The 11,989-nt window shown below is 43.6% G+C and overlaps 1 protein-coding gene across 6 annotated transcripts in view; it reads left to right on the top strand.

Moving 5' to 3' along the window:
• Positions 1-302: 302 nt before the first annotated feature.
• Positions 303-11,989, top strand: part of ADGRG5 (adhesion G protein-coupled receptor G5) — a 28,346-nt gene continuing 16,659 nt past the window's right edge. For 2 of the 6 annotated variants that reach the window (XM_081512444.1, XM_081512448.1), the window contains exons 1-2: positions 303-438; positions 2,362-2,450. The gene's annotated coding sequence lies outside the window, so the exon portion shown is untranslated. Of the gene's footprint in view, positions 439-2,276; positions 2,451-11,989 lie in introns of all 6 variants that reach the window. The other 4 variants (XM_081512443.1, XM_081512446.1, XM_081512445.1 and 1 more) reach the window with 2 other exon arrangements.

Genomic DNA, 11,989 nt, shown 5'->3' with positions numbered 1-11,989 from the left:
CTACCATCATCCGTCTCGTCAATCCTTGGCTCAGGCAGGGATCATTCTCCTTTTCCTACTCCTGGGGAAACTGAGACCCAGAGAGCCCTCATGTCTGGCCCAAGGGTTCAGAGCCAAGTGGGTCTTGAACCCTGACTGGTGCCCCTGACATTGGCCTCCTCCCTTTCTCTCCACTGATGCCTAGCATCTCTGCAAATGTGCAGCTGCCTCCAGGAAGTACTGCAGGTTCTGGGGGGTTTGCCATCAAGGGGTGAGCTGGGCGTGGCTATCAGCTCAGATGAAACAAACGGGCTTCTTCTAGTGAAAGAAGAAGTGGAGGGAGCGTGTGCTGTGGTGTGAACGATCAGAGGCCGCCTGCCCACAGCACAGAGGTTCCCAACTTCCCCTTCTTCCTGCAGAAGGCAGCAGGCCAGCAGCGAGACAGCAGCAGACGCACAGGTCAGCTCCTCTTTCTGTATCTCTCCATGCCCCACTCACCCTAGACCCTGTCCTGACCCTTGGGTCCCCAGCAGGCACTGGCGCACTCCTGCCTGGGTGGTTGCTGGGCTGGTGACATCCTCGGAGCAGCAAGGTGGGGCTCACCTGCCTTCCCTTCACCAGGTCCTGGGCCTCAGATGGCAACTCCTAATCTCAGGACTCTAGTGATCTACATTTTTGGTTTTCTTTTGTTTTCTGGTGGTGGTGGGGACATATATCTTTTTTTTTTTAACTTGAAGTATAGTTGATTTACAATGTTGTGTTAACTTCTGTTGTATAGCAAAGTGATTCCGTTACAGGTATATATGCATTCTTTTTCAAATATTCTTTTCCATTATGGTTTTTAAAAGTTAATTAATTAATTAATTGTTTTTGGCTGCACACGGGCTTTCCCTAGTTGAAGTGAGCAGGGGCTACTACTCTCTAGTTGTGGTACGCGGGTTTCTCATTGCGGTGGCTTCCCTTGTCAGAGAGCACAGACTCTAGGGTGCGTGGGCTTCAGTAGTTGCTGTACGCCAGCTTAGTTGACCCCGAGGCATGCAGGATCTTCCTGGGCCAGGAATCAAACCTGTGTCCCCTGCATTGGCTGGCGGATTCTTAACCAGCAGACCATCAGGGAAGTCCCCAGGATGGTTTATCATAGGATTTTGAATATAGTTCCCTGTGTTATACATGAGTATATTGTTGTTGAGATCTATGTTTTTGAAAAATAGACGTTTCAATTAAGGAGTAGTTAGGCTCTGGGTTCAAACCTTTACTCCCCTTACCTGCTTTGTGGCCTGGGGCAAGTTATTGAACTTTGCTTTTCTCGACCTCAGTTTCCTCATCTGTAAAATGGGACTAGTCCAGTAGCCTGCACCTCAGGTGACAGGGGTGAGGGGCTGGCACAGAGCTGGTGTTGGGCAGATCAGAGCAGACGCAGTTCCTCTGAGTGCCCTGGACTGGAGCCTGGGGACAGTGTGTCCCAGGCAAAGGCTCTAGATCTGATTGGGTCATGGATCCCCCTGTTGGGCCCTCGTGGGACCTCCTTTGGGGAAATAATAGCACCTGTCAGGACTTCCCTGCAGAGATCACAGGTTCACTTTCACCCAGGCCAGGGGGAGGCGGAGGTGGGAATTCCGGTCTGTTGTTGGCAGGAGCAGCTGCTGGGTGGGGCACGTGGGGCCCTACCCAGAAGCACACCGGCTCAGCAGGCTCTGGTGCTGTTGGGCAGAGGGTGGGCTTTGGGGTACACAGCCAGCTCTGGAGAGGGAGGCAGGGGATCTCCTGCTCAGTGTATTCCTGGCTGGGAATCTGGGTCAGAGCCTCAGATTCCCAGGAGTGTGGATCATGGATATGGTTGTTTGAGTCTCTCTTCCTCGGAAATGTGCTTCTCAGGTGGTGCCAGAAGTAAAGAACTCGCCTGCCAATGCAGGAGATGTAAGAGATGTGGGTTCAATCCCTGGGTCGGTAAGATCCCCTGGAGGAGGGCATAGGCAATCCACTCCAATATTCTTGCCTGGAGAATCCCATGGACAGAGGAACCTGGCAGGCTACAATCCACAGGGTCTCAAAGAGTCGGATACGACTGAAGTGACGTAGCACGCACGCATGCCCTAGGAAATAGATGACCTTGGCCTCATTTTACAGTTGAGAAAACGTGCAGCACAGAAAGGTCAAGTTCCTTGCCTAAGTTCACAGCTCAGGCGCTGAATACTGGAACTAGTTATAGAATTTACATCTCCCAAAGGCTCCGTTCTACGCGCCACTTGTCCCCTCATGTTCTGTTGACCTGATTAGGGTTTTGTTCTTCCCTGTAGCAACTCAGCCCCCTGGCCACCTTTTGGAAGCTGCAGCATATCTCGGAGGAGAGCACTTGACTTGGAGTCTGGGTTTGTGTTTCAGCTTGCCCACTTGCCTGCTGAAGAACGCCAGGCAAATTCTTTGTGGTATTCAGTGTCACCACTGTCAACTGGAAACTTCTTGGGAGTCAGGTAAGGGATTCCTGTTTCCTGTGCTGTGTGCTAAGTCGCTTCAGTCATGTTAACTCTGTGTGACCTTATAGACTGTAGCCCAGCAGGCTCCTCTGTCCATGGGATTCTCCAGGCAAGGACACTGGAGTGGGTTGACATGCCTTCCTCTAGGGTATCTTCCCCTCGCAGGGATCGAATCTGAGTCTCCTGCATTGGCAGGTGGGTTCTTTACCACTGGCACCACCTGGGAAGCCCCCTCCTATTTCCTATAAGGCCTCAAATAGTGAATTGCACTATTTGAGATGGTTGAATGAGAATGAGATGGCTGAGGGTGTGAGGTAATGGTGAGTGGTGGTCTCTCTGAAAGGATGGGGAGGGGGATGGTGGAGGTTGCAAGCAGAAGTCAAGATTGTGGTTTGCTCCTGGGAAAGAGGATGGAAACCACAGCTTCTATTTGGGTGCTTGGGGGAGGGATCACTTCTGCTTTGGCCTTAATTTCCCCACCTGGGTGGGGAGATTAAGCTCCTCTTCCCCCTGTGTCTGTCTGGCAGCAGCATGGCCAAGGGCCTGGGGACCCAGTCTTAGGGTCCAGACCCTGGAGGTCAAGTCCACACCACTGGCTGAGTCTCAGTTTCCCCATCTGTACCCCAAGGGAGTCTTTTCTGCATTCTTGGGTTCTCAGTTTTCTCACCAGAAATATACCAGATGACCTTATTCAGTGGTTTCCTTCCCCTGCTAAATCATTTCTTTCAATCTCAGAGGTTCTGAGAGGGTAAAAGCATTGCCCAAATGAAAATTAAAAAATGAAACATTCAAAGTATTAGTATTAGAAGGAACTTAGGAGAATTCCTTTATAATGTTGGAATGGGGAAGGTTTTTCTACCTAAAACTCAAAATCCAGAAGCCCAAAGAGAAAACACTGGTCATTTTTATTGTAGAAAAACTTTATATTAAATAAAGAAAGTTACCTGGCAAAAAAAGACCATATATAATGTCAAAAGGCAAATGACAAATGAGGAAAGATATTTGCAACTCATGTAATAGACAAAGAGCTAATTTTCCTATTATGTAAAGAGTTTCTAGAAGTTGATAAGGAAAAGTCTAACCCAATACAAAAATGGGCAGATAATGAAGTTGCACGTGCAGCAAATAAGGCAGGTGTTGATAACAAACACAGCCACGCTGTTTGCAAGAGCCAAAGACTGGGACCAGCACAAATAGCTATTAACAGGGAGCTCGTGGTCCAGTGGTTAAGAATCCTCCTTCCTATGCAGGAGACATGGGTTCCATCCCCGGTCTGGGAACTAAGATCCCACATGCTGCAGGGCAACAAAGTCCGCCCATCCAGTAGTGAAGACCCAGCACAACCAAAAACAAACAAACAAACAAAACAGAGGGCTGGTTAAATAAATTATGGTTTGTCCCTAACATGAGACTGTGCAGATGTGAAAGAGAAAGTGGAGGCTGTAGGTAGTTAGGGAAAGCTCTCCAAAATAGATTTTCACATGAAAAAAAAAAAAGGGTCAAAACCATACAGAGAGTATGCCACTTTTTTTTTAATGAGGGAACTCATATTTGCTTATATTTGTATGAAGAAACTGGAAAAGACCCAGAAAACACCAATAGCAGTGGTGAACTGAGGCAACTGGGAACTGAATGGTTAGGTGACCCAAGAATCAAGAATTCTTTGCCTTTTACATCATTTTGTATTGATTTATTGTTTATACTTGAAAGATGTAAGTTTCTAAACCATTGAAAGAGTGAATAAAAATTGAGAAATGAAAAGCTAGAATAAATAGGGTCACTTTATGAAACACAGATGAACAAAACAAATAGGCCAGCATCTTACCTCCCAGAAGTGACCTTGATGTGCTTCTTCCAGACTTTGCATATATAAAAAGTATAATTTTTACAAGAATTGGATTACATTGTTTTACAACATGCTTTTGTTTCTCATAAACCATATGTCATTATTATTTTTTTCTATAATGGTAAATAGTCATTTGGAGTATTTAAAAAATCATAAGCATTGAAATATTTGCTTTTCTGTAATACATGTTTGTGGTAGAAAATTCAAATAATACTGAAAACATGAAAAAAGAAAAAAACCCCTCCCAGAACTTTATTAACATTTTGGTGACCATTCTTCTAGATACCCTCGTGGATTTAAACATGCACATAAAGATAATTTTCCATAAATGTGATTATGTTCAGTTCAGGTCAGTTCAGTCGCTTGGTCGTGTCTGACTCTTTGCGACCCCATGGACTGCAGCACACCAAGCCTCCCTATCACCAACTCCAGGAGTTGACTCAGATTCACGTCCATTGAGTTTGTAATGCCATCCAACCATCTCATCCTCTGTCGTCCCTTTCTCCTCCCGCCTTCAATCTTTCCCAGCATCCGGGTCTTTTCAAATGAGTCAGTTCTTCACATCAGGCGGCCAAAGTATTGGAGTTTGAGCGTCAGCATCAGTCCTTCCAATGAATATTCAGGACTGATTTCCTTTAGGATGGACTGGTTGGATCTCCTTGCAGTCCAAGGGACTCTCAAGAGCCTTCTCCAACACCACAGTTCAAACACCACAGTGGAGAAGTTCAAATACCACAGTGATTATGTTGCACGAGTTATTTTTAACCTGCTCTTTCCATTCAGTGGGCTTCCCAGGTGGCACGGTGGTAAAGAATCCGTCTGCAATGCAGGAGACACAGGAGTTGGGAGTTGGATCCTTGGGCTGGGAAGGTCCCCAGGAGAAGGAAATGGCAATCCCCTCCAGTATTCTTGCCTGGGGAGTTCCATGGACAGAGGAGCCTAGTGGGCTACAGTCCATGGGATTGCAAATGAGTTGAATACAACTGAGCATCAGGCATGGCATTCCACTCAATGATATTCTGTGCTCCTCTTCTATGTGGCTGTTTACATCATAATTCTTAGTAATGAAATGGCAATCCATTGTACTATATTTAAATTTTAATTTTGAAAAAGTGATAAATTACCAAGAAGTTGCAAAAAATGTACACAAAAATTTTTGTGTACATTTCACCCAGTCTTATTCAATGGTAACATCTTTCATACCTAAGGTACAACATCAGAGCCAGGAAATTGATTTTGGTACAATTCACAACCTTTATTCAGATGTCATCAGTTTTTACACACTGACGTGGGGGGTGTATGTGTGTGTGTATGTGTTTAATTCTATGCAATTTTATGAAGTGTAGATTCTTGTATAACAACAAAGATACAAAACTTCCCATCACCGCAAGGCTTCTTAGCGCTCCCTCTTTACAGAAACATCACCAGTCCCTAACCACTGGCAACCGACTAATATGTTCTCCATCTCTGTAATTTTTTTATTTCAAGGATGTCAAATAAATCAAATCATAGAATATGCAGCATTTTTAGACAGGCTTTCCGCCCACTTCCCCTCAGCATGATTCCCTAGAGACCCATCCAAGTTGTGTGTCAATATATTTTTCTAATTGCTGAGTTGTGGTTCATGGTACAGATGCACCTGAGTTGTTTAACCATTCACTCATTGAAGGCATGTTGGGATTGCTTCCAGTTTGAGGCTATGGCAAATAAGGCCTCCTCTGCAGGTTTTGGTGCGAACATGAGTTTTGATTTCTCTGGGTTAAATGCCCAAAAGTGCGATTGCTGGGTCATGTGGTACATGTTTAGTTTTATAAGATATGACCAAACTTTTTTCCAGAGTGGCATTGGACTGTAATTTTTGTAACTATTCCTCTGTTGAGGAGTAACATTTACGTAGTTTTTGCTTTTTTATGATTAACAATGGTATTATAAATACTTTTCTATGTATTTTACCTGGCTTGCCCTCTTATTTCCATAGGATAAATTCACAAAAATGAGTTTCCTGGATCCGAGGCTATTCAGAATGAAAAGTATGTGTTGTCAAATGATTCTGTTGAAAAGGCTGAACTCTTGACACTCTCATGGGAAGTGGGGTGTGCTTGTCTCTCACTGGATGATACCGTATTTGCAAATCCAATGGGGGAAAAATTAAAGGTCATGGGGACATCCCTGGCGGTCCAGTGGTTAAGACTGGCAGCAGGGTGCACAGGTTTGATCTCTGGGGAACTAGGATCCCACAGGCCAAGTGGTACGGCCAAAAGATTTTAAAAAAGAAAGAAAAAAAAATTAAAGGTCATGCTCTTAACTACTTCTCTCTGCCGTTACCATCAAACAGGTGTTTTGAGTTCTGTGGTTCTCCCTTCCTGGAACTCTGTGGGGATTTTCTGGTGACTTTCTCCTTCCGTGAAGGAGGAAGGTTAGCTTTCTTATCTTCTCCACGCCTTTCTACTTCCTCTTCCCCATATTCTCGCTATACTTTTGGCTTGTTTATAGACAAAATTTGGTTTATAGACAGATGCTTCACCTACTACAGTTTTCTATGTGTTTAGTTGATTTATTTTATTTATTAAACTCACACTTTTGGAGAGTAGTTTGATGAGTTTTGACAAATACATAAGAGTCCTACATACATGTCTCTCCTAATCCAGATATAGAGTATTTCCATCCCTGCTTTCCAGGTAGCTCAGTGGTAAAGAACCTGCTTGCCAAGGCAGGAGGTGCAGGAGACTCGGGTTCAATCCCTGGGTCGGGAAGATCCTCTGGAGAAGGGAATGGTTGCCCACTCCAGTATTCTTGCCTAGAGAATTCCAGAGACAGAAGAGCCTGGTGGGTTATAGTCCATGGGGTCACAAAGAGTTGGACATGACTGAGCCATTGAGTAGAGCACATCTCCCTGAAAAGTTGTTTTGGCTCCTTTTATAGTCAGTTACCTTTTCCCCATGCCATGGAAACTATGGATGTGTTCTCTAACACCAAGTTTTTACTTTTCTGGAAGATCATATAATTGGAATCATAAGATACATAATCCTTTTTGTCTGGCTTCTTTCACGTATCATAAGGATTTTGAGACTCAGCCATTTGTTGCCTATGTCAGCAGCTCATTCTTTTTTATTGCTGAGTAATAGTCCACAGCATGGATATACCACAGTTTGTTTATCTTTCACCGTTGGATGTAATTTTTTTGGCTGTGCTGTGCAGCTTGTAGGGTCTTAGTTTCCCAACCAGGATTGAACCCATGCTCTTGACAGTGAAAGCACCGAGTCCTAACCACTGAACCACCAGGGAATTCTCTTGATGGAAGTTGGTATTGTTTTCAGATTTTTCAAAGTGCCCGCGTGCATGCTAAGTTGCTTCAGTCATGTCCAACCCTTTGTGACCCCATGGACTGTAGCTGGCCAAGCTCCTCTGTTCATGGAATTTTCTAGCAAGAATACTGGAGTGGGTTGCCATGCCCTCCTCCAGGGGATCTTCCAGGGACAGGATCACCCAGGGACTCATCCCGTGTCTCCTGAGACTCCCGCATTGCAGGCAGATTCTTTACTGCTGAGCCACCAGGGAAGCCCTTTTTCAAAGTAGTTGTCCCATTCTACATTCCTTCCATCAATACATGAGAATTCAGCTGTTGTATATTCTCAGCAACACAAGATATTACCAGTCATTTTGATTTTAGCTACACCAGAAGGTGTGTAGTGACTTCTCTTTGTGGTTTTATTTGCCTTTCCCTAATGACTAGTGATACTGAATATCTTTTCATGTGCTTGTTTGCCATCTATGTATCTTCTCTGGCTGAGTGACTGTAAATCTTTTGCCATTTTTTATTGTCTTCTTGTTGAGTGTTATGAATTCTCAGTATAGTCCAGATGCACATTTTTTTTTCAAATTTGTGTTTTCAAATATTTCCTCTCAGTCTATAATTTGTATTCTCACTCTCTTAGCAATGACCTTCAAAGATTAGAAGTTTAAATTTTTGATGAAATTCAAGCTATCCACTTTTTCCATATATAGGTGAATTTTTGGTGTTGTTTCTGCCCATAGTGCTATTTTTTGTGGTACATTAAAATTTCTGCATGTATTATGAGGCCTCACAATATAGTGTCACCATTTTTACATTAGACAGATGTTAAAATTGAGAAAATTCATTCTGTATTTGACATATTTTTTATCAGTTTCAACACTGTCTATTTCTTTGTGTAGGTCCATGTTTTCATCTGGTATAAATTTTCTTCTGCCAAAAGAATTTCCTTTAATATTTCTTCTAGTGCAGGTCTGCTGGAAATGGGGCTTTTTGGTAGCTCACCTGGTTAAGAATCCGCCTGCAATGCCGGAGACCCTGGTTCGATTCCTGGGTTGGGAAGGTCCCCTGGAGAAGGGAGAGGCTACCAACTCCAGTATTCTTGAGCTTCCCTGTTGGCTCAGATGGTAAAGAATCCACCTGCAATGCAGGAGACCTGAGTTTGATCCCTGGGTTGGGAAGATCCCCTGGAGGAGGGCATGGCATTCCAGTCCAGTACTCTTGCCTGGAGAATCCCCATGGACAGAGGAGGCTGGTGGGCTACAGTCCATGGGGTTGCAAAGAGTCGGACATGACTGAGCGACTAAGCACAGCACAGCTGCTGGAAATGAATTTTTTAAGCCATTGCTCATCTGAAATAGTCCTTATTTGGTTTTCATTTTTGAAAGATATTTCCACTGGGCATCAAATTCTAGGTTGACACGTTTTTCTTGAAATATGTAGTTGTATTATCTCTGGTTTGTATAGTTTCTTGAGAAGTCTCTTGTAGTTCTTATTTATTATCTCCTGTATCTATTGTTTCTTTTTCTCTCTGCCTTCAAGATTTTTTTAATCTTTGGTTTTGCATCAGTTTGACTATGATGTGTCTAGGTGCAGTTTCTTTATATTTATTCTGCTGAGTTTTGTAGAGCTTCTTTAATCTGTAGTATGTTGTCTTTCACTAATTTTGGAAAAAATTTCAGCCATTATCTCTTCAAATGTTTCTTCTATGTTCTTTTTCTTCCTTTTGGGACTCAAATTACATGTTTATTGGACCATCTGCTCTTGTCCTACCATTTTGAGTTTTATTTTGACTCTTCTTACTCTTCGTGTTTCAATTCAGATTATATTGTTCTGTCTTCAAATTTACTGATTACTTTACTGTGTCTGGTTTGCTGATTAATAGGCCTTCAGTGGCTCAGATGGCAAAGAATCTTCCTGCAATGCAGGAGACCTGGGTTCCATCCCTGGGTTGGGAAGATCCCCAGCAAAAGGGGATGGCAGTCCACTCCAGAATTCTTGCCTGGAGAATTCCATGGACAGAGGAGCCTGGCAGGCTACAGTCCATGAGGTCACAAAGAGTTGAACACAGCTGAGCAACTAACACTTTCACTTTTTTTCACTTCACAATTAAAGAAATTCTTTATCAATGATATTGAGTATTTCATTTCTACCTGACTCTCCTTAATAGTTTCTATTGCTCTCCTGAAATTTCCCATCTGTCCTTAGGAGCATACCTTTCCACCACCTGCTTTCCCAAACTCATGTATCTTTAAGTCCCTATCTGATAGTTTTAACATTTTGGTCATCTCTGGCTCTGCTTCTCTTGTCTCTTTTATCTTTTAACAAAGAGTATTTTCTTTTTTCTTGATTTTATGTGTGTGTGTTATAAGCTTTGACTGAATACCAAGGCATTGCGTGAAAGCACAGTAGTGAGGTAAATGATAATTATGCCTAGAAGTGGGCATATTTCTTATGTCATGGCTTAAGTAGAGGGCATTATTGAGTCAGTCTAGTCTGTGGTCGATTTGGGTTACAGTTTTGTTGTTGCAGGTACCTTCTCTGCAGCATAAGCATCACATTTCTCCAGTGATGGATGAACATTACTCTGTGCTTAGTGTGAACCCTTGAGTCCCACATGGATTTTCTCAGTAATCCTACTCCACTTTCATCCTTGCATGCATGCAACACAGAGGGAATCTTTCTTTGTGTTCTAGCCCCTTTGCCAGTAGTAGACAGCTGTTGCTTATTACTTGGTGCAAAATTTTTGATGGAAGCAGTGGATTTCTGGTTCTCTTGCTCTAAGTTTCAGTCTTAGGTAGCCTTGTGCCTGAGCCCCACTTAGGGGCTTTCTTAGCTTTCCTGTTTCTCATTCAGTGACTGGCAACTTCTGCCTCTTATTCAGTGCTGGCTGACTTCCTATCCTTCACCCTCACGGATCCCAAACCCTGCCATGTATTGGTGGAGGGGTCTCAGGTGTGAATGAAGTTCCTGCCTTTCTCATAGCAGCAGCAGCAGCAGCAACCCCTTGTCTTATAACAGTGCAAAATCCTGGGCACTAGTGGGTTTGGCCACTCCATGCCAGTGGCAGGTAGCTTTTGCCTAGTGTCAGTGCAGGGTCTGGGGTAGGTGGTTTTTATTTGGCTGCACTGGGCTGCATGTGGAATTTTAGTTTCCTGACCAGGGATCCAACTTGTGCCCCTGCATTGAAAGTGTGGAGTCTTAACCAATGGACCACCAGAGAAGTCTCTTTTTGGGTTTTTTTCACTTCTCCATTAGAGGCAGCACACCTTTTCCTTATAACAAGTCAGGGACCTATGGATGAAGGTCTCATCATGGCAAGGTCAGGGTGCAGATGTCTGTCTCTCACAGCAGCCAGTCACCATCCTGTACTCACACATGGCCTGGAGCTCATCTAGGCTTCACCCTCAAACCTCAGCATGCGCATGTCACCCAGGGGCTCTCTCAGATCCCTGTCCCACCCCCAGTCATTCATGAGCACCAGCAGAGGACTGTGGGAAGAAATGGTCAAGTGAATACAGACTCCCCTTGTGTCTGGGGCTCTCGGTGGTTTTAAACTGTCATTCTCACTCATACTCAGCCTTTAAGGATCCGCTAAGATCATATGCTGTCCCTTATATTCAGAATCTAAAAAGAAATTATACAAATAAACTTACTTACAAACCAGAAACAGACTCACAGGTTAGGGAATGAACTTGTGGTTACCAGCAGGGAAAGAAGGGGAGAAGGGCTAGTTAGGGAGTTTGAGATGGACGTGTACACACTGCTATATTTGAAATGGATAAAGTGTGTTAACTGCTCAGTTGTGTCCAACTCTTTGCGACCCCATGGACTGTAGCCCACCAGACTCCTCTGTTTATGGAATTCTCTAGGCAAGAATACTGGAATGGGTTGCCATTCCCTTTTCCAGGGGATCTTCCTGACCCAAAGATCAAGCCTAGGTTTCCTGCATTGCAGGCAGATTCTTTACTGCCTGAGCCACCAGGAAACCCAAGTGATAATTCACCAAGATGCATGATTTGTGAACTTTTCTGTAAGTTTTATTTTGATAAGAATATTATTGAACAATGTTTCTGAGTGATTAAAAAAATAAAATGGATAACCAATAAGGACCTACTGTATAGCACAGGGAACTCTGGTCAGTGTTATGTGGCAGCCTGGATGGGAGGGAAATTTAGGGGAGAATGGATACAGGTATATGTATAGCTGAGTCCCTTTGCTGTCCACCTGAATCTATCACAACACTGTTAATTGGTGATACTCCAATATAAAATAAAAAGTTAAAAAAAGAATCCATTAAGATATCAGGTGTTCTCCTCTGCTTTTTTGGCAACCACTGAGGTGAAACACTTCAGCCTTGAAGAGTTTATCAACCACTGGAAACCAGTTATATTATTA

This window comes from Giraffa tippelskirchi, chromosome 7 (assembly GCF_054371585.1).
Source record: "Giraffa tippelskirchi isolate mGirTip1 chromosome 7, T2T-mGirTip1v1.2.pri, whole genome shotgun sequence".
Taxonomy (NCBI): domain Eukaryota; kingdom Metazoa; phylum Chordata; class Mammalia; order Artiodactyla; family Giraffidae; genus Giraffa; species Giraffa tippelskirchi.
This window is presented reverse-complemented; position numbering and strand designations above follow the sequence as displayed.